This window comes from Lacerta agilis, chromosome 11 (assembly GCF_009819535.1).
Source record: "Lacerta agilis isolate rLacAgi1 chromosome 11, rLacAgi1.pri, whole genome shotgun sequence".
Classification (NCBI taxonomy): Eukaryota; Metazoa; Chordata; class Lepidosauria; order Squamata; family Lacertidae; genus Lacerta; species Lacerta agilis.
Window position 1 is genome coordinate 50922713 of NC_046322.1, and position 22880 is coordinate 50945592.

Sequence of the window (22880 nt, forward strand, 5' to 3'; positions counted from 1 at the left end):
AATTCCCCTGCACTTCATTTCCTTCAGTTTATATGAGACGTTAGACAAAAAGAGCAGTTTTATGAGACCCTTTTATGTGGGGTAAATTTGCATGGCTACTTTACTTCTGAAGCAGGAAAGGGTCACACATTAAAATGCAGACTGTCGCTCAATATATACTCACACCTCCCCTTTACGAAAAACAAGCCATCATAAAAATGATGAACTGTTTATGGAAAACTGGAGGCCTTTTTTTTACTATCTGCCACACTATTTTAGCGATATCAAATTGTGAGCAGGATTCAAGATATGAGAGGCAGAAAAAGGATGATCAGACAGGGTTTAGCAACTAGTATAAATCAGCAACTAAGGATAAGAATAAAAACATTGTGGTTGGAGGGAAGTGGGAAGTCAAAAATAAAATACCGGTAAATGTGAATGCTATATTGCTGTGGTTCACAATGGGTGGTCCAATAGCTACCATAGAAGTATCATAAATTTCAAAAGTAGGGGGGTCTTTGGCTTGGCTTTTGAAAAACAGGGGGTCTGCAGTCCTTAGCTAACTGGGAACCAACAGGTATAGTGTACGTGAAGTAAACTGGTTAAAAACCTTTCCTTTGTCAACAACAAATTGTTGCTGTTTTTTGGGTTGAATATATGCTATGTTAATTTATGGACCTAATAAGTAACTAAAGCCATTTGCACATAACAAAATATGTATTTTATTCAAATAATTGTTGAACTGAAATACAATTAATAAGTATATTAATGGTGAAATAATTACTAAGCTCAGACTTAAAATCATTTTTTATTCCTAACAAAATAATGCAAACATTGGCATTTGGTAATATCAAAAGTTCCTTTAGAAACACAGTTTACAAAGACTCATAATCCAGTTTCCAGAAACTTGCTATAACATGAAATAATAATAGCAAACCAGTGATATTTTAGGGAGCAGGTTAACAGGTGGGGCCCATGACACATCATAGGAGCCTACACAACACAAAACACAGTTGCTGTATGCAGGTTTTATTTTATTTGTTTTTTATCTTTTATTTTGGAAATGTACACCCAATTTTTCCCCCTTTAATTTTTTTTTGGGGGGGGGCCCTAAACTATAGTTTGTTTAGCTTATATGTAAATCAGACACTGGGCCCCCTGACATATAATTCTTCTTATTCAAAAAGTGAAATCCTATTCACGTGGAGGAAGCCTAAAAGGCCATTCACTGTTAAATAACTCGTTCTCTAATTGCCCAAAAATAAAACTGCCCCCCTGTGGGGCGTGTGCCCCGCGTTGGGAACCAGGGGTTTACACGCTGATGTTGCCCCGCAGCGCTGATGCAACCTGTTCCCAGAAAGCCAGTAGCACGTGGACAGAAAGTGTTTCCCAATCTCGGCTGGAGGGCTACGTGTGTTTGTGTGTTTTATGCCTCGTCGGCTCTTCTCGGACGTCCAGGTTTGCCCTCTCGCTTCCGAGAGGAGGGCGCATGTGGAGAGGTTGGGGAAGGCGCACGTGGAGAGAGGTTGGGGGGAAACGAAGCGCCTCCCTGCCGTGATCAGCAGAGCAGCAAAACGCAGGCAGCGCCGCCGTGCGCCTTTTCCTTTCTTCCTTTCCCCCGACGAGCTCCAAGCTTTTGAATCTCCCCGCCCCTCGACGCCGGCCGGGGCACCCCCAGCCCCTTCCCCTGGCTGGCTGGCTGCAGGGCAGGAGCGCGCCTCGCCGCTGCGCTGCTGCTCCTTCTCCTCCCTCCGCCGCCATACTGCGGGGCAACCCAAACTTGTTACACACTGGCACCAACTCCTCCTCCTCCTCCTCCTTTGCTGGCCGCCCCCGTTGCCATTCTCATCAGTTGCTGCTGCTAAGCGCGCAGCGAAGGGCCCGCCAACCTGTTCCTGGGGATCAATGCAACAAAATAACAGAGAGGATAAAGAAGTTGGAGAGCAACAGCAGGTAAAAGGCGCTTGCTTTTTTTTTTGCACGCTGCATGCTGCAGCGGATCGCGGGAGGCGGGGAGGGAGGAGGAGAAGAAGAAGGGGAAGGAGAAGGCGGCGTGCAGGGAGCAGCAGCCTCCGTCTTCTGCAAACCCCTTCGGATCCGCTGGAGGATCTCGGACTCGGAGGAAGAAGCGCTTCTTCTCCCTTTGCAGGTTTGCAAAGACAGGGCTTCGCCGGAGAGAGGAGGCGGCTGTTTTGCGCGGGGAGAGGGCGGCGCTGGAATGCGATTTGCGGGGCTTTGCTGGTGGGAGCGCAAGGGCGAGCTATGGACGCCGGTGGTTGCTGGAGGAAAGGCACTCTTCTCCTCTCTCTGTTTGTGTGTGTGCATGCGTGTGTTTGGGGATAGGGCGAGCGGCAAGCCCATCACCATCGTAATCGCTGCAGTCATAATTCTTCCGATCGGGAGGCGGGGTGGTGTGGTGGTGGTGGTGGTGGTGGAAAGGACCGGGGCTACCCCAAACCCTTCGTGGGGCTGGCGGGCCCCGGGAGGACTTGGAGGGGGTTGCGCGGCGTCTCCATCGACGCCGCTTGCCGCTCCGGTGGGCGCGCAGGGAGTGGTGGCCGCCTTGCCATCGCCGGCTGGGGGAGGGATACAGGGGAAAACTGGCGTGGCGACGGCTCCCCATCTCCAGACCCCCCCCCCTCTCCCGTATGCTAAGTGCTACTAAAAAATACGACCCCAAACCGTTTCGCCGTCCAAAGGTAACTTGGGTTTGGCGCGGCGAAAAAGAGACTGCAGCTTGTGTGCTTGCTCGCTTTGGACGTTTTGCATTTCAGCGTTATTTCGCTGCGTCGCTTCCACCCAGCGGCTCCCCGCTTGGGCGCTTTGCAGCCGGAGTGCATGCATGCTTGCATCCTCTGCAACCGGTGTCTGACATGTTCACCTGCCTGCGCAGACGCTCCGGTGAATCCGCCTTCGTCTCCCCCGACGCCCTTTTATTTATTTTTTATCAATGGGGGCAACGCAGCCTCTCTTTGTGTGCAGGCTTCAAGGGAAGAGGTGGGCTTGCACTATTGCCCTGTCATGATTTAGGAGGCTGTGTCTGTGTTTCTTCCGCCTGGTGGTGGTGGTGGTTGGTGAGGGCGTTTAAAAGGTCTTTTTTTCCTGCCTCCCCGGTGAGATTTTACATCAGGCTGAAGGGAAAGGGGCCTTTTGCAATAATGGAGTTTCTGTGGAAAGAAATGAAGGAAGGAGGGCGCGGGGGAGAGAAGAATTAATCTGCTAAACTTTTCCCTGGAAACGGATGCAATATCATTAGCTTTCCATTTTAATCCGGCTTGAGTGGCTGCTGTCTTGCCCCTATGATTCATGTTAATGCTTATATTTATGGGGAAATCTATTGCCGCTAGCTAAGGGAATTAAAAATAGCCGGTACTTATGGGCCCGGACTGACCCAGTGGAAAATAAACAGTGATGCTCTGGATAGTATTTAAAAAACAAAACAAGAACCCAGTGCGGTTTGACAGGTTGATAAATCTCCTCTCCTAATCTGTTGACAAGTCCTCCCTCAGAATGCTACTTCCCTGCGGCAATATGGAGTGCTGTACTGTACATCTTGTTCAATGGAATAGGGGTAGTAGTAATATCCTCCGGAAACTGGGGTGGGTTAGGGCAAGGGATCTGAGTCTGTGTGTCTTCAGGCCATGGGCAGAGTGTTTTGGAGAAGGGGGGGATGTTGAGTGGGACCGCAGAGCACCTGTTGTCTCCACGTGCCTCTCCTCAGTTGGGCTCTCTATGATTGCCAGTGTAAACATGGAAAAAGATACAGGAGCTGCTTTTTGATAAATCTGACACTGCAAAGATCTCCCCGGGGGCTATTTCTGAGCTTAAACTGTGCATGTGTATTTTCTTAGCATCAAGTCATTCAAAACTTAATTCTGTGTATACATACGTTTTCCAAAACATCATCTTTTGACCTTAATGGGTTTTAAGGCGAACCCTTTTCAGTGACGGCTGTGTTGTTGTTTTTAAGGCATGAGCTGAGATGACATCAGGTGACCTTGGGCAGTCCCTCATTCCCTCCAAACTGGTTAGAAGTGGGGTGCTTCTCTCATGCCTTTATGTTACAGTATTTGGGACTGTGGTCTGAAGATACCACGCAGCTTTCATGTGTAGCTTTCATGTTGGGGTTTTGTGCTTCACAAATGGGTGTGCCCACAGCAGAGTAATATTACACAATTTTTTTTGCCACAATAAAAGGGATGCATGATAAAAGGGTTTTAACAAGTGGTTGGCACTATTATATGCTGTTGTGCCATGGGATGGGCTCTGATGGTGAGAGAACCTTCCTGACAGCAGCTTCAGAGGACGCCCAAAATTCACTGACTCCGCAATGATACTACTGAGTGACAAGAATAACATTGGGTGGAGAGTTCCTCCTTGGAGCCCTTTTTCCTATGAACATGAGTTTTTGGGATAGTACACCTTCCCTTTTAGCCAGGTTTAGGGCTAGGAGACCTGAGCTAGGGTGTTTTGTTTGTGGGGAGATGCATGGGGCTGCGTTCTCACCATTCTTCTCCACAGCTGAGACCCATGGTGCAAACCATTCACTGGCAGACCTGGCGACACGGACCTGACTAGCTTGGTTTTTATGTGTGCAAATTTTGCAAGGTCACTGTGCATTCACATGATGTGCATGTCAGGTTCATGCATGCAAAATTATTATATTAATGGGGAAACTTGTGCACCAGAACTGTGAAATGGGCTGCAAATGCAAGAAAAAAAATGGTAGGTAGAGGAGGAACCAAAAGACTCCTTGCCTGGGCTAAACAGCCTCCACCCTTTTCAGTAAAAATCTTAAGGCTGCCTGTCTCCTACACTTCTAGAGATGTATGTACACATTATTTTCACGAAGGATTAGACTAGTTCACCCAGCACTTCAAATCCCTGCAGTCTTATCACCCAATGGTCTGTTCAGGTGGGCCTGATAGTGGACCAGTAAATATCTCTCTTGCCTATGTAATCCAATTGCAAACTACTTAAGAAATTGTAGATCACTCCATGCAATTATCCATTGCTGCTTTTCTTTCCATCCCTGTTCTTTTCTTATCACATTTTCCTCTGATTTCTATTTGGACTCATTTTGCATTTATCTTGGTTATATAAAGTTCTTCTGTGCAGTGAAGGAACAAGTCAAAACGGCACTTCTGCCGAATTTTAATGGGGTGCATTTTTTTAATTAAGAAGTCACATAGCCTTAACAGTACTAAGCTTCCTTTCTTTATCTGAAAGGCAGTGATTTTTCACATTAGAGGGCTTTATGATTCTAGGTGCCCTTATGAATGAAGAACATTTTGCAGTGGATTGAAACTGTAATTTTGCAGTCACTGTCAGTTTGGAGCTTGCTCATGTGAGAAGGGCCAGCGTGCAAGTGGTTCTGTCGTTGCAGAGCTGATTTCCTGACTGATTTGATAAGGAGGATAGTTTTCCACTACAAGGTGGGAATCCAGAAAGGCACGTGTTGTGCTGCGTTCCAAAATTGTAAGACAATGAAACATTTTTTGATTGAGAAACAAAGCTTGCCCTGGACATTGAAAGAAAGATGCTATTCTCCCTGCTATTTAGTCACAGACCCTGATAATATTCTCTGGAACACAAAAGGTATTGCAATATTGAAGCTTCTTTAACTTGTTGTCCTAGAACATTGCATTCCATTCCTTAATCAACTTTCTATGTGGTGTTTCTAGCAATGAATGTTTGACAGTAGCACTCAATAGAAAAATTACCCTCCCCCATCATGCTTCAAATAGCACCAGGCCCATAGGTAACGAAGAGAGGGTTAAAGTGAGCTGTGCGATATTCTGAACAGGAGATTAAATAAATCTCCTATTACAAATGCTCATAGATGAAGAACAAAATACCCTTCCTTTGTTTGCAGATCTATTTTCAAGATGCAGTATCTAATTCTCTCTGTGCCCTCCCTTCCCTTTGTGTATGTATGGTAGCGAACTTAATTGTTATTCAGTAGGCATCCAACAGAGTGGACGTCTTAAATCATTAGCATGAGTTTCATCAGAGCCAAATCCAGGGACTTCTGAAAGTTGGCCAACAAATCACCCACCTGTTAGATTTACCTGTTGTCTTAAGTCTGCAGCTGTGCAGCACAGTGAAGATGAAAGTTTCATGTTTTTTATAAATAGGCACCTAATGCACATGGATTGTAAGCTAGAGACTGATTGCATGGTTTGGTGATAGGATATGCTACTCATGCACAGCGGTTAGAAAACACTGGTGGCTTCGCATGAATCTCTGATTCCCGTAGGGTGGTTGTACAGAGGCTGCTTATTTTGCAATCTTCCCGATGTTGGTGCAGAAAGGTTCTGCATCAGTTGTTGTTTTTCAGAGCCCATGCTGTGTTTCTAGTTGTGTAACGCACTGTGGCGCATCCTGTGAGCCTCAGGCCTTAGGCAAGCAGGAGAGGGAAAAGTACATGTCACAATTGGAATTGCGCCGCCTTTGTGGGAAGGAAAAGCGGTTGCGATCAAGATATGGGAGCAGACTTGGAAGGTAGCATTCTGGGGACGGAACCTATTTACAATGGTACCTTAGTTCTCAAACTTAATCCGTTCCGGAAATCCATTCCAAAACCAAAGCGTTCCAAAACCAAGGTGCGCTTTCCCATAGAAAGTAATGCAGAATGGATTAATCCGTTCCAGACTTTTGAAAACAACCCCTAAAACACCAATTTAACATGAATTTTTCTAACGAGACCATTGATTCATAAAATGAAAGCAATAAACAATGTACTGCAGTCACGCAATCACGCAGTCGCAAAAACAAATGAAAAAGCCGCAAAGACGAAAAACGCAAAATAAATAGCAAAAACAGACAAACCTCCGCGTAACACTCAAAACGGAGCACATTCGGCTTCCAAAAATGTTCGCAAACTGGAACACTTCCTTGTCTGCAGTGTTTGGGTTCCAAGTTGTTTGAGTACCAAGACGTTTGAGAACCAAGGTACCACCTAGATGACTTCAAGAAGATTTAATAGATGTTCCATCCGACTGCTCTTCTATAGAAGAATGATACCCAAAGCAGCTACTTTATTAAGATGGCTACGGTTGCAGTCCTAATGCGCACTTAGGTGGGAGTCAGGCTAGTTAGAATCAGAAAGCCTTTATTTTGAGTCACATGTTTCAGATTGTACTGCATAACTGAAATCTTAAGTATGCTTATTAGGAAGGGAGCCGCACGAACCCCCAGTGGAATTTACCTCCAAGTAAATTCCAGGCTGATTTACGGTTTGGACTGACTACCGAAACAAAAGTGAAGTGCACTTGTAAGGACTGTTCTGGTGTAAATACATCTACCAGCATCGGTGTCAAATACACCCCTGCCAGCCCTGACTCAGATATATAAGCTAGGTGCCAAATGGCTCCTTTAACCAAGATAACAGTCGCCAAAACAGAATGTCTGGTTGCCAGACATTCTGTTTTGGTGCAAGACTTTTTGTGCAAGACTGCTCTAAGGTCTTATTTTTCATATGATGGTCTGACTGTGTTTGATTCTCAGTTAAACACCTGGCTAGTTCAGATGACAACCTCGAGCTAGGTTAAGGGTTTTGATAACCTTAAAGAAGAAAGGCCACTTGATTCAGGGACAGTTCCCATATATATTGGCCTATTCCTGTTTTTCTTAATGGTGACTACTCCTGCTCAGGCTGCACAGAAAAAGCATTTTGGTTCCAGAAATTCATTCCAATTGTGCAGATAAAATATAATGGATAGAGTTCTACAGGATGTGTGGTATTAAGTGTCCAGATTCAAGGATCCGCAGGCATGTACCTCCAGATCAGTGTTAGAAACAGATATGAAAGCTAGGAGCTAAATGGCACCTTAAACCGTGGTTATGGGCGCAACAACGGAATGTCTAGGCACCCTTTTTTATAACAAGAATACAAAGCTGAAAATGAATGAGCTGCAGCTAAAACATTATCTTCATTTTTCACATGGTCTAGTCCTTCTCCTGCCCATCCCTCTAATATTCTTAAGAGGGTCTCTTCTCCAGTCTTCAGAGAGTAGCTGGAAGTGGGGAGGCAGAAAAAGACCCTCTTTTCCTTCCACTCTGCAGTTTTAATCCGAAATCTTAGGCGGAGTACTGTACCCAAAGCTCAGAAACTGCTCTCGCTAATGAAATTCCCTGTCACAAAATGCACCTAGAACAGGGGTCGGCAACCTGAGGCCCTTAGGCCACAAGCGGACCGTGGGGGTCGTTTAACCGGCCCATCGACCCCTGCACACACACACATTCTGGCCCATGGTGGCGTCTTTGGGACCATGAAGCAGCCCAAGCCACAAAAACTTTGCCGACCCCTGGCCTAGAACAATGGGAGTTTCGAACACTGCTCCAGATGGTGGAGATGTCGGGTGCCATACTGGTGCCCAGGCATCTTCACTTGGTCACAAGTAGTCGAAAGCCAGGTGAAAAAATGCGCCTGGCGCCTGGCTAATTTTGAACACTGCTACTGACAGTCTTCCACAACTGCATGTTCCAGGAATTAGATAGTCCTCAACCATGATGAGATGTGAATTGCCATGAAGTGTTTGGGTAGCTGCCCTCCTTAATTCAGGGGAAAATGCTCTTTTTAGTCATACAGCTCTTAGGATCAATCTTCTTTCTATCGGAATGGCTGGCAGAGCAGAAAAACTATGAACATAGGTGATCGTTGTCAAAGTGGCTAAACCAAATGCAGTGGTACCTCGGGTTACAGACGGTTCAGGTTACAGACTCCGGCTAACCCAGAAATCGTACCTCGGGTTAAGAACTTTGCTTCAGGATGAGAACAGAAATCGTGTGGCAGTGGCCCCATTGGCTAAAGTGGTACCTCAGGTTAAGAACAGTTTCGGGTTAAGAACGGACCTCCAGAACAAATTAAGTTCTAAACCGAGGTACCATTGTACTTCTGAAATTCATAACACCTCATGTTTAGCCCAGAACCTATTCATCCTGCTTTGCATGAGAAAAGCATTTAGAGGGTGAGAAAAGAACATTTCATAACAGAAAGTAACCATTTGTGGTGATGTAAAGGGAATTGAGCGTTGGAGCTCAATAGTACAGTATCCCACATGTTTACGCAACCCTTTTACAAACCTGAATTATTTAAGCATTTGCAGCCTGATCCACAGTTATGTGACGTCTGATACACTTCGTCTGCTTTGCTCTCAACTTCATTATAGATCAGACACAGGCGTCACATACTTCTCTTGTGCTGGACCCAGCATTCAAAACTCCCATTGTTCCAGGAGCGTTTTGCGACAGGGAATTTTATTAGCGCCACCAGTGTCTGAGCTGTGGGCGCAGTATGGTGCCTAAGAGTTCAGATTATTGGGGGTGGGCGGGCTAGAGAAGCGGCACCTCTAGATGCGGACTTTTTGCGGTACATACGGACCCCTGCAACGAATTAAGTTCGTATCCGGAGGGTCCACTGTAATATTTCAGCTGCAATTCATTCATTGTCAACTTTGTATTCTTGTTATTAAAAAGGTGCGCCTAGACCAGGGGTTGGCAAACTTACTGTGCCTTGGGCCAGTGTCTCTAGCGCCAATCGTGCGGAGGGCGGGGGAGTGCGTGCCCACACACGTGAGCACACGTTATTTCCGGCGCACTTCCGGGTCGGAGGAGCACCAGAAGTAGCTTGTGCGCATGTGCACGGGCCTCCTCGATGTGTACCGGAAATAATGCTTGCACATGCGCACAAGCTGTTTCTGTTGCTCCTCCAACCCGGAAGTGGGCAGCTGCGCCGTGCCGGTAAGAGCGGGCGGCAGGGGTTGCCGCGGGCCGGATAAATGAGTCCGTATCCGGCCTGCGGGCCTTAGTTCGGAGAGGTCTGGCCTAGACATTCCTAGGTTTAAGGTGCCTTTTAGCTCCTAGTTTTCATATCTCGGTTTCTAACACTGACTCTACTATTATCACTCAGCCATTCCTACGGTGTCCTTTCCTCTAGCAGATCAAGATAACCAGGTGACAGCAAAAACTGCAAAAAAGTTTTAGCAGGGGCAATTAGAATAAGATCTGTTATTTGATTATTGACGTAAAGCTCCAGAATGTATTTCGTATAAGTTAAGTTTTTACCGGTACCTCTGTCTTCAGTGCATTGTATTTTATTTTATTGCTATGGCTAGTGGCTGATGTAAATAAATATTCTGATTCTGTAGAGACAAATAGGTGGACTGAAGTTTTGCAGGTGTTTTTTTTTTTTTAAAAACGTGCTCACAAAATCCTTTTAGAGATGTTCCTGCAACCCTAAAATAAAACTTTTTCAGCAGGGGGCCGGTCCACTGTCCCTCAGACCTTCTGAGGGGCTGGACTATTATTTATTTGGGGGGAAATGAACGAATTCCTATTCCCCACAAATAACCCAGAGATGCATTTTAAACAAAAGCACACATTCTACTCATGTAAAAACACCAGGCAGGCCCCACAAATAACCCAGAGAAGTAGTTTAAATAAAAGGACACATTCTACTCATGTAAAAACACGCTGGTTCCTGGACCATCCGAGGGCCGGATTTAGAAGGCGGTTGGGCCGGATCCGGCCCCCGGGCCTTAGTTTGCCTACCTATGATCTAGCACCACATTTTCAATGCAGGAAATGCTGGAGTATCCCAATGGATGGCTGCGGGTGGCCGTTCTTTCATACGGTGAAAATGGTGCACTCAGATTTTATACCACCCGCACCAGCCATATGGAAGTTCTTTCCATGTGGAAAGTCCCCAGTGTTTGTAGTAGCTAAAGTGCCCAAACAACTATGTGTTAAAGGCTCCTCCCGGGGCTGGGAAGATGTTAGTTTAACCTCCGGTTTGCTAGTAAAACTGAATTACTGTGTCGCAAAACGATGCATGTTTAAAAAGTGTGTCACCAACATGAAAAGTTTTGAAAGCTCTGGGTTAGGGTAATACCGACCATTTAATGTTAGTAGCCTTTATTGTTGTAATGTCTTGTCACAATTTGTTTTTTCTTGGTCTCTTTTTGCATGAAAAATCGTGCATGCATTACCACTTATTAAGCTTGCAGGTGACATGCTGGCGGTTCTAATAAATATGTGGCCCAGGAAGGCCTTTTCTGACTGCCATCTATACCAGGTATAGATGCATCTATACCAGGGATCAGCAAACTTTTTCAGCAGGGGGCCAGTCCACTGTCTCTCAGATTATATGTTTTTTTTTGGGGGGGGGGAGCAAGCAGGAACAGGTTCCCCATCCTTACTGCAAAGACACTGAAAGGGTATTTTAGTCTTAAATGCTCCTGCACTCCTTCTCGGTAGTATTCCCTGTTTGCCCTTTCAGTAGTAAACCTGAAGAAGTGTCTCCACCCCCATCGTTCAGCCCAGACACCGAGGTCCAGCGCCGAGGGCCTTCTGTCGGTTCCCTCACTGTGAGAAGTGAAGTCACAGGGAAGCAGGCAGAGGGCCTTCTCAGTGGTGGCACCCACCCTGTGGAACGCCCTCCCATCAGATGTCAAGGAAATAAATAACTATCTGACTTTTAGAAGAAATCTGAAGGCAGACCTGTTTAGAGAAGTTTTTAGTGACTGATGTTTTAATGTATTTTTAATCTTTTGTTGGAAGCCACCCAGAGTGGCTGGGGAAACCCAGTCCGTTGGGCGGGCTGTAAATTATTATTATTATTATTAATAATAATTATTTCATAGTTAAAATCTTATCGGGGCCTCAAATAGGCCAAAGTGAATAGACAGTTGTTGTAACCGGCCTTGCGGTTTGTGTTAAGGCTGAAAGGCAGGTTGTAATTTTAAATTTATAACTACAGAAACACACACACACACACACACACACACACACACACACGTCTTACAGCTACAAAGCTGATGGCCTGGATCTGATAGACTTGCATATAATGAATCATACAGATTAGAATCATGCAAATCAAGCTATAGCTTAGATAACCTATTAAAGACAAAAGAGCAGAGCTGTATTGTCTGGGTTGTTTTTTTTTTTTAGTTGGCATCTCTAAGTTCTACCTTACCTTTTTCCTGTGTGTGTGGTTTATCAAGGAAAAGATTGGTTTGCATTACACTTTCCCTCACTTTTTTTTTTTTTAAAAAAAACAAGCTTCTTTCTTAACACTTCAGTAAATAGGTGTTTTAAGCGCTCCTCTGAGCTTTTTTCTAACACTTCCTCCGCTATCAAACTTTCTACAGGAAGCGGCTGTGGGGTGGAAACAACCTTCAAAAGGCAGTGAGTTCTGCCTTCTGTTGTTTAATTGCTCTCTTTATGAGCTTCGCATCCCTCTGGCAAAGTGGCTCTGTCCACTTCCTTCGCTGGATCATGTGCAGTAGAACGCCAGTCGTTTTAATGGTTTTATTCATTTATTTACTTAAAATGTTTTTCCAGAAAACTATGAAACAAGTTACTGCAAAGTTATGAACACGTCGTTTTGCACAAAGCAATTCGGTTTTTTAATCTATTTATTATTTTTTAATACATAAGATCAAGGCCGCCCCGAGCAATCCACAAAGAAATGCAAAGTATTTTGTTTGGGACTTAGGAGCTGGTTCACAGGTGTGTATATAACCACTGTATCAAAACAAAGATAGGGTCGAAGTGGGGGTGCTCAGGCCTTCAAGACTACTTTTTGCCTCTTCTGTTGTAATTTTGCACTGAGATTTCAGCACCATTTGCTCTCTGCTGCACCATGTACCAGTAGTCTACTGTAAGTCAAGGTCATTGCAGAAGCCCGGCTTGGTGGTGAATGAGAAGACCCTGTGTAAAGAGCAGCTCTTAATCTCTCGAGCAGCCTTGCTATCCAAGACATTGCTGCCATGAGTCACGAGGCTGTTCAGACAGCACGTGGAATAAGCAGGTAGCATTGTTGCCAGGCTAGGTTGCTACGAGATGCCCATTCAGTTCCCTCCAGGTGTGCAAATGACCTCCCTTCATATTCTTACTAACATAACATGAATCCTTCTAAGTCTCTGTGATGCCGGAACCATTCTTGGCTTGCTAGAATGATAAATTACTCTTCCTACATTTGGTAACGGGACGCGGGTGGCGCTGTGGTCTAAACCACTGAGCCTAGGGCTTGCCGATCAGAAGGTCGGCGGTTCGAATCCCCGCGACGGGGTTAGCTCTCGTTGCTCAGTCCCTGCTCCTGCCCACCTAGCAGTTCGAAAGCACCTCAAAGTGCAAGTAGATAAATAGGTACCGCTCCGGCAGGAAGGTAAACGGCGTTTCCGTGCGCTGCTCTGGTTTGCCAGAAGCGGCTTAGTCATGCTGGCCACATGACCCGGAAGCTGTACGCCGGCTCCCTCGGCCAGTAAAGTGAGATGAGCGCCGCAACCCCAGAGTTGTCCACGACTGGACCTAATGGTCAGGGGTCCCTTTAACTTTTACCTTTACCTTACATTTGGTAGCACAGTCTTCAACTCTGCATTGTTGCTTCTTAATGCCGGGTGCCTGTGTTTTTTAACTGCTGTGGATTAGTAGTGGGACTAGGTTGTCAGAAACTCATCCGGAGCATTTGCCTGGCTTTTTTAATACAGTCATACCTTGGAAGTCGAACGGAATCTGTTCCGGAAGTCTGTTCGACTTCCAAAACATTCAGAAACCAAAGTGCAGCTTCTGATTGGCTGCAGGAAGCTCCTGCAGCCAATCAGAAGCTGCGGAAGCCCTGTCAGACGTTCGACTTCCAAAAATAGTTCGCAAATCGAAACAGTCACTTCCGAGTTTGCGGTGTTTGGGAGCCAAAACATTCAAGGCACGACTGTACTTTGAAGAGAAAAATATATTATGCCCTCCTGCCGCCCTGGTGGTCCTTACACCTGTCCTTTCTCACCAACTTTGGAGACTTCCTTATCCATTTTGTACCACGAATTATTGTGAGACCCCTCTTATGCATATATAAAAGTGTATAATTCTTGTGTGTGTATATCTTTAGGTCTTATTTATCAGCTAGAAACATTGCAAATAATATATGGATTTTTGTTGTTGTTGTTGTTGCAAAAGTGACTATTTAAGAATTCTGTTAGGTAACTTTAAAAGTAAATAAACAAGCCCACGGGGATTTCTGAAATAGCTAAAATTTAAATTATGTGTGCTGGATTCAAATTAACTAGGCATGCTAGAAGCCAGTGCAATGAGGGTCTCTCCCCCCCCCATTCCTCCACCTGAGTGCCTCCCACACCTCCCCCAAATCCAATCTGGTGGGTTGGTAATGTTGATGATGATAAGCCCCCCTACATCGGTTTTTTTTGGGGCGTGGGGTGGGGGTGGCATTCCATCTGACAAGCAGAAATGCTTGCTGTGATCAGGGCCATATTTAGGTTTGATGAGGCCCTAAGTTAATGAAGATAACGGGACCCTTTATATGTCCAGCTGTCCTTTGTCAACAACAAATTGTCACTGTTTTTTTGAGTTGAATATATGCTAGTATATGGTAATTTATGGACATAATAGGTATCTAAAGCCATTTGCACATGTTGCCATGCAACCGGTCCATGCAGAATGTAGGCACCCTATATATAGAAATGAGCAAACCAGTGATATTTTAGGGAACAGGCTAGCAGACTTACATCATAGGAGCCTACACAACACAAAACACTGTTGCTGTATGTAGGTTTTATTTTATTTGTTTTTTTATCTTATAATTTGGAAATGTACACCCAGTTTTTTCCCCTTTAATATTTTTTTGGGGGCCCCCAAGAGAGTGGGGCTCTAAGCTGTAGCTTGTTTAGCTTATACATAAATGTGGCACTGGCTGTGATGGAACATTCAGAAGAGTATGGTGTTGAATTGCTCCCTATCCCTACGCCATGGTGAGGGAGCCTCCAGGCCTCTGTTATTTGACCCCCAGAACTCTTCCCAGGACAGGCTTCTCAGCCTAAGTGTTCTTGCCTGGCTGGAATCTGTCCTTAGATGCCTCTCGCTTGTCTGGACAGAGGATAAAGAGAGTGCGTGCAACTGTATGTAGAAACAAGGCTACGGAGGTGAAGTTTACATGGTCTCTCTCCCTACCAGGGTGGATTTGATTTAAATCAAACTGATTTAAATCGTGATTTAGGATTTAAATCATTATTTTTTACAGAAAGACTCATTCTTGCTGGTATCATCTTAATATTTACAACCAGATGAAGGTTTCATTTTTGGAATAATAATTTTTTTCAGAGTATTTTTTTCAGTTGCATCAAAAATTACTTATTTGATTATACTGTTAGAAATACATAGACGGATAATTATGAAATTACAGTGAGGTTTCATAAGTTAACTGTTTATATTTGGACAACTTTTCCGCTGTACTTTATTGGAAGGAGAAAAACAATCATTTCCTTAATAACAATTTAAGCAATGTATTTCACTAAAACAATAACAGCATATGTATCCATGTTTGTTAACTGATGTGTAACAATAATTGATTTGTAACAATTTAAAAAAACAAACCTTCAGACTGAGTTTTAGCACACATGAAAAATCCTTATTTCCTGATGAATAGCCTCTGGACTATAATGTAACTTAAATAGAAAACTATCTTTAGAAATATGTTTCCTCCAAAAGTATTTTATTTTAAAAATCCGATTTAAATTTTAAAAATCTGATTTTTTGATTTATTTATTTTTTAAATCATTGCTTTTTATCCACCCCGGTAGAAACTAGCCTACAGAGGTGAAGTTTACCTTTGTTGCTCCGTCCACTGTCTCTCTCCCAGCCCATGTGGCCCTTGGAAGCTTGCCCAGAGAGAATGCGGCCCTCAGACTCAGAATGTGACCCCACCCTTGTACTATGCGCCTTAAGTGCTTGTGCTCTGCTGTCCTTGTTCCAATCATGGAACATGCAGTGAAATGTAACGGGGATTTCTGTGCATATATTAAATATAGGATGGGGAGAGGAAGGAAGGGATGTGTACATTTGCTTTCCTTAATGTAACTAACAGCAGTCCTCCTTGAAATTAAAATTACTCATTTTCATGTTTCCAGGAGCGAACCCACGGTATGTACATATCAAATGTCATTAATTCTGCTTAAATCTTCGTCATAGAGCTGCTGGACTTTGACCTTAATGTTCTGCTTAGCCCCCTGGCAGGCAGACAAAACAACGAAACTAAAAAGCCTTAAATCTGAGCGTTCGAAATCCTATTTCGGCGATGGGTGTAGTAGCTCCAGAGAGAGGAAAAGAGGAGTGTAAACAATTGGCTATAGCGAGGAAGAGAGAGAATCTTAAGGGCAAGCATGCCTTGGTTTTATTGCGCTTTGCTTTAATGCGCTTTGCAGATATGGCTGCCTATGAGAGCGCGGATGCAGCTGCTCAGGAGCCCGGTTATGTCAACCCTTGCCTGCAGAACCGGCAACCCCTCACCCCTTTTCGAATACCCTCCCTTGTGCAGTGTTCCCCCAACCTCCACTCCTCTCCCCTCTCCTTGGGAGTCCTCCAGGGCAGCCGCCGCCACTGCCTCTGGTTCTCTGAGCTGCCTCGCCCGCCCCAAAGAGAGGTGCCTCCCGTCTGGATAGCCCCAGAGGCACCATTTGCCTGGTCAGCTTGTAGCCAGGGCTGCTGCAAGCCTTTGGGAGGCAGAGACACAGGAGGGCATCAGGGGAGGTGGGGAAGGGAAGAGGGACAGAGGCCAGTGTTGCCCGCGGCACCCCTGACCATCATTCAAGGCACCCCAGGGTGCCGCGGCACACTGGTTGCAAACCACTGGACTACAGCATAGTTAGTGAAAACGTAACTTTCATATGCACTGGGAAGCCGACAAACTTGTGCGACTTGCTTTATTGCGATATTAGCTTTATTGCGGTGGTCTGGAACCGAACCCGCAACACCTCTGAGGTATCCTTGTATTTATGTGTTTTTTTAATTAAGAATTTATTAGTTTTTCACAACAATAACAAATAAAAATACTAAAAACAAAATACTACAACAAAACTACACTACAAAAATACAAAAAAACAAACACTTATATACCTATTCTCATCTTATTCATCACATTATTTTGGGACCTCCTCACGCCCTCTCTTCTGCGTTCATTACTAATTATCTATAGTAACTTTATAACATTTTGAATTCTTTTTTTTCAACTAATCTTAAACTTTAAACATCACAATCATCATGTATAGGTATCCTTGTATTTATGGTCCAGATTTTCCACACAGCATTTGGCCAGTCAAAAACGATTGGGTTGGTTGCTGAGGCAAATATTCTTAAAGCATGAACATTACAGGAAGAGCAAAGAAAATAATCACGCACAGGTTTGATATATCAGCTAATTACAATTAAATAAATAAATAAATTAGAAAGGTATTATTGGAATAAGACCGTGTCACTAACTTTAAATAATAACAACAACAGTAGCAACAACAATGGCACCAACAGCAATAATGGTTTGTCTTCATTCTTCTTATCCCCAAGAAACTGGGCACCATATTTATTTAACTCATTCCCATGTTACCCTCCCAACAACTCTGAGATCAATTAGGCGGAGAGGATGATTGTCCCAACATTGTCTGATCAGCTTTGTGGTTGAATGACGGCTTGAACATTTGTCTTCTTGGTGCTAGTCTTACATTCTAGGCCTGGGCCGGTTCACTCCAGCGGAGATCCCTCCGTGGGCCGGATCGTGCACGCGGTTTCCGGTGTCTGCTCAGACGCGGTTTCCGGTGCTGCGGAAGCAAGTCCCTGCGCCGGTTTAGTACAGCGTGTGGGGACTCGCCAAGCGGGCGGCTGGGTTCGGGTGCGGCTGGTGGGCCGGTTAAACGACCCCCGTGGGCCGCTTGTGGCCCATGGGCCTTAGGTTGCCGACCCCTGCCCTATATAAATGCCTGCAGTTATAGAATGTAGCCATTGAGAGAAGCTTTTCTGTACTTTTTGGGGAAGGGCCGTGGCTGGGTGGTTAGTGAGCAGAAGGCCATGTGTTCAGTCCCCAGCACCTCTGCTTAGGTCTGCATAAGACCACTGTCTACTCAATTTATTTGCAAGATGAAAGCAGACTCATTTTTATCGTACAATGGTACCTTGGTTCTCAAACGCCTTGGTTCCCAAAACACCGAAAACCCGGAATTACGTGTTGCGGTTTTCGAACGTTTTTCAGAAGCCAAACATCCGATGCGACTGTCGGCTATTGTTTCCAGGGCACCTGCACCAGTCAGAAGCCGCGCCTTGGTTTTTGAACATTTCGGAAGTCAAACGGACTTTTGGAACGGATTAAGTTTGAGAACCAAGGTACTACTGTATTTGGGGCTTTTGTTTTTTTCTATTTAATTTGCGTTTTTGTTTTTGTGACTGTGTGGAACCCAGTTCAGCTACTGATTGATTGTGTGACTGCAGAAATGGATAAAGGCCCCCCCCCCCCCAATCCTAACAATGACTATCATCAGTGCAAGTAACAAAAAAGCATTATTTTTAATCATCTACCATACTGTCTTAATTATTTTAAAGTACAGCACATTGATTATTGCTTTCATTTTATGGATCAATGGTCTTGCTAGATAGTAAAATTCACGTTAAATTGCTGTTTTACGGGTTGTTTTCAAAAGTTCTGGAACGGATTAATCCATTTTGCATTACTTTCCATGGGAAAGCATGCCTTGGTGTTTTGGAACGCTTTGGTTTTGGAATAGACTTGCGGAAAGGATTAAGTTTGAGAACCAAGGTACCACTGTACAATGACAGCCCTTTGTAGTCGGTTGTCAAATTTAGGAGAAATTGTTTCTAGTCGCTTGCACAGATTTGACCCAGTTGTATGTCTTGTCTCAAGCCCAGCCATGCCTTACTGGAAGTGTATTTTTCTCATCTTGGTTTTTGTGTTCCAGTTCTCATTTGTGGTTTTTTATGAGGTGTTTCCTTGTTCTGAACATTTTACTATTAATGGATGTTTGCCAGTGAAACAAGTGTCTGTATCATCCAGATTTTGCATTTATTTTTCCTGCTTTAACAGGATAATAGGAGGAAATGTTTAGATATGGTTTCTCATGGGACAGCTTAAGAACAATGCTGTTGTGCTGGAGGAGCAAGGCATCTCTTTCTACTCAATCCCTGTTTGAGTAGAAAAAAACCATTTTGTTATGGAAAAAATAATTTGCATGTATTTTAATAAGCAGTTCCAGAAGCAATTCCAGTCTAATACTGATAGGTGCTCTTAAGTTATTCCAAGAATTAAGTAAATTATTTTTGGCACATCAGAACAGCTTCACAAGTAATTGAACAGATATATCTGAAATCAAAATCAGCAGAGGAAGATTTTGGGAGAAATTAGACTCATCGTAGTCAGAACACTGATGCTGCTATGTAACACTGATGCTGATGTTATTATCAATTCCTGCTGGAGTTCCTGCATCATTTCTCTTTTTCTTAAAGTGCATTCAGTTTGCAGTAGTTTTCCCTAACTGGACATCAGCTCTCAAATACTGTATTAATTGAAGGGTATTAGCTGTGTAGAATATACCAGGTGCTCTAATTAACCGATTGCCCAGAAATCCAGCACTGCTCCTACTCATCTGAAATACTCAGTTTGGCATATAGTCGCTTCCGGGTCATGTGGCCAGCATGACTAAGCCACGCAGCGCACGGAAATGCCGTTTACCTTCCCGCCGGAGTGGTACCTATTTATCTAATTGCACTTTGATGTGCTTTTGAACTGCTAGATGGGCAGGAGCTGGGACCGAGCAATGGGAGCTCACCCCGTCGCGGGGATTCAAACCACCGACCTTCTGATCGGCAAGCCCTAGGCTCTGTGGTTTTACCCACAGCGCCACCCGCGTCCCTAGTTTGGCATATAGGTCACACCTATACTGGGACTTAACAATTTGAAATGCATTTTCTGTGCTGCTTTCCAAGTACTTACAAACTATTTTTCGTTCTGTATATTTATTAAATTCTGTGTGCATGTGCATTAAACATTTTCCTGAATTTTAATATTGTTTACATGTCCTCCATGGTGCAGACTATAAACACAAATCCTGCATACATGGCAATATATTCACTGGGTGGGGAGCAGAGCCGCAGTTTGTTTCCCACTCTGTAATTGAGTATGAACTTGCATATATTAGCATGGATTTCTGGCATTCCTTGATAACTAGCTTAAAATGGTGAGCAGTTTTACGAATGCCCGGTAGGTTTTTCTCTCTTTGCTTTGTTGCATTGTTGATTTCCCTTCCTGGAGGTGAATACAATGTTAAGGATTCATTTGAATTCTAGACACGGTAGTTCCATGTCATGGAGCCAGGATCCTTCCCCAAGGGAAAAGGTGAAAGTGCTTCCCATCACTCACCTCCGCTGCCAATGATTATGGACTGACATTGACTACTTCCAGTGGGAGTCCCAAGGAATCATTTTCAGCCAGAAAGAGTGTAATTGTGATACAGATCTTGGGAGGGGGGACGATGACGACGACAAGCTGACAGAATGAAGACCAATTAAACTCTTTATTCCCTTCCCTACAGGAATACAGTGAGTCCCATAATAAACCACCCTCTGAGCTTCACGGTGAGTAGTTTTATGGTTCCTTCCCTATGTAAGATGTAGCCTGCAATCTTAGGTACGCTTCTGCGCTGAGCTCAATGAGACTTACTTCCTAGTTAAAAAAAGAGAGAGCATAGGATTATGCCATTGCCCTGTGATCCTGGATACGGTCACTTGTAAGAAATGCCCCTTGAACTCCAAGAGGCCTTGCCACCAGGTAAAAATGTACTTTGGATTGGCAAGACCCAATGAGCGTACGGTTATTGTATTTACATTTAAAATTATTGATGTCTCGCCAGATCTTGCGTAATAATATGAAAAGCGGAAGCAAAGTGCTGTTGCCCTTACAGATTCACTGTGTGTCTCTCCCCCTTCCATTCCCAGTGTTGGCTTTCTTTTGTTTTAAAGAAAGTAATATTGATCTCAAATCCAGTTTAGGCTGCATGGGATTTAAAAATGCGGCCGGCTTTAGAATGCTGTCATTCTTCTCTCAAAGGACTTTCCACTTGACAGCAAATCTTTCGCCGTTGCCTAGAACCACAGAAGGCGTTTTTTTTTTTTTGGCTTCAGACTGTGTAAACAATAGTGTGAGACCCTGCAGTTTCTTACTGTACGAGAAACTGAAGGCATTGGTTATTTGTGTAATTCTGCTTGAGCAGAACGATTGCGAGAATCTGTTCCTTTTTTCTGAAGGACCGAATGAGGCTTTGGAAGCAGGCAGACATATGCAAATCAAGGATACAAGGTTCAGTGCATTCCAGCACATTTAAGAGTCTTGGTGTGACTCTCTTTGCACTCTTGAACTACAGTAAACAAACAAAAAAAATTTATTAGTTTTAACAAACTTGTAATCCCATGCACACTTACCTGGGTGCAGCCTCATTGAACACAGTGGGGCTTACTTATAAGTGAACATGCATAGGTTTTCACAGTCGGCTCAAGCATGAAAAACGTGCCTACTAAATTGATACAGCCAAAAAAACAAAAGTCTTACAAAACAGCTGGGTTTAGATGGATTGCATTTTCAATTACAGTGGTACCTCTGGTTATGAACGGGATCCGTTCTGGAGCCCCATTCGTAACCCTTGACGTGCATAACCTGAAGCACTGCGTCTGTGCATGTGCGTGACGCAATTTGGCACTTCTGTGCATGCGTGTGACGTCATTTTACGCGCATGTGCAAACCGCTGAACCCAGAAGTTATTTCTGGGTTTGGCACGTTCGTAACCCGTGTCGTACGCATTCTGAAGAATTTGTAACGAGGTACAACTGTACAAAGATTCTTCAGAACCAGGTTAAGATGTGTTTGTTACTCGGTCTGCATACATTTTTAAAAAGGTGTTTTCTTCCTAGTATTTTTATCCTTCATTCGTCAGTGATCTTATCTTCCTTTTTATTCAGTAAAGCATTCAAGAATCTGTGTCAGTGTAAACCAGTCTGTGTTAAGGAGCCACAAACAGTGACTAGAGGGAGGGTTTGAACTTAGCAGTCCTGTTACTTGCATTATGCTGGGTCCATAGATTAGCGTAGGGACACGGGTGGCGCTGTGGTCTAAACCACTGAGCCTCTTGGGTTTGCCGATCAGAAGGTTGGCGTATCGAATCCCCACGACGGGGTGATCTCCCGTTGCTCTGTCCCAGCTCCTGCCAACCTAGCAGTTTGAAAGTGCGCCAGTGCAGGTAGATAAATAGGTACCGCTGCGGCAGGAAGATAAATGGCGTTTCTGTGTGCTCTGAGAGCCAGTGTGGTGTAGTGGTTAAGAGCGGTGGACTCGTAATCTGGTGAACCGGGTTCGCTTCCCCGCTCCTTATATGCAGCTGCTAGGTGACCTTGGACTAGTCACACTTCTCTTAAGTCTCTCAGCCCCACTCACCTCTCAGAGTGTTTGTTGTGGGGGAGGAAGGGAAAGGAGAATGTTAGCCGCTTTGAGACTCCTTCGGGTAGTGATAAAGCGGGATATCAAATCCAAACTCTTCTTCTCCATCACGGTGTTCCGTTGCGCCAAAAGCGGTTTAGTCATTCTGGCCGCGTGACCCGGAAAGCTGTCTGTGGACAAACACTGGCTCCCTTGGCCTGAAAAGCAAAATGAGCACCGCAACCCCACAGTCGCCTTTGATTGGACTTACCCGTCCAGGAGTCCCTTACCTTACCATAGATAAGCCATTGCTACACTGGCAGAATGTCCGCTGAATCCTATCCCCAGAGTGGAGCGGGGAAACATCCGAGAAGAAAATACAAAACCAGAAAAACAATAGGTATGCCTCTAGCATCCCTGGAAGAACCAATACAATTCACACACAACCCACATGCAGAGGCAGGCAATGATTTGTAGCAATTGGGACATGCTCCTAGCAGCCCTACTTGCATCACAGCACATGCAACATTGGCAGAACATCTCTGCTTCAGGAGCCCCATAGATGGTCTCCAGGCATCATGGCAGGCCGGAGTGTGAATCCCCTTTCTCACGCACAACCGTTGTGTTAGGAACCCAGCACACACAACAT

At 44.5% G+C, this 22880-nt stretch overlaps 1 protein-coding gene across 2 annotated transcripts in view; it reads left to right on the plus strand.

Annotated features, from left to right (window-relative positions):
• The first annotated feature begins 1555 nt into the window (after positions 1-1555).
• SEMA4D (semaphorin 4D) overlaps positions 1556-22880 on the plus strand; it is a 109370-nt gene continuing 88045 nt past the window's right edge. Inside the window, exons 1-2 of one of the 2 annotated variants that reach the window (XM_033163643.1) lie at positions 1556-1932; positions 20358-20400. The gene's annotated coding sequence lies outside the window, so the exon portion shown is untranslated. Of the gene's footprint in view, positions 1933-2112; positions 2129-20357; positions 20401-22880 lie in introns of those variants that run through there. The other variant, XM_033163644.1, reaches the window with a different exon arrangement.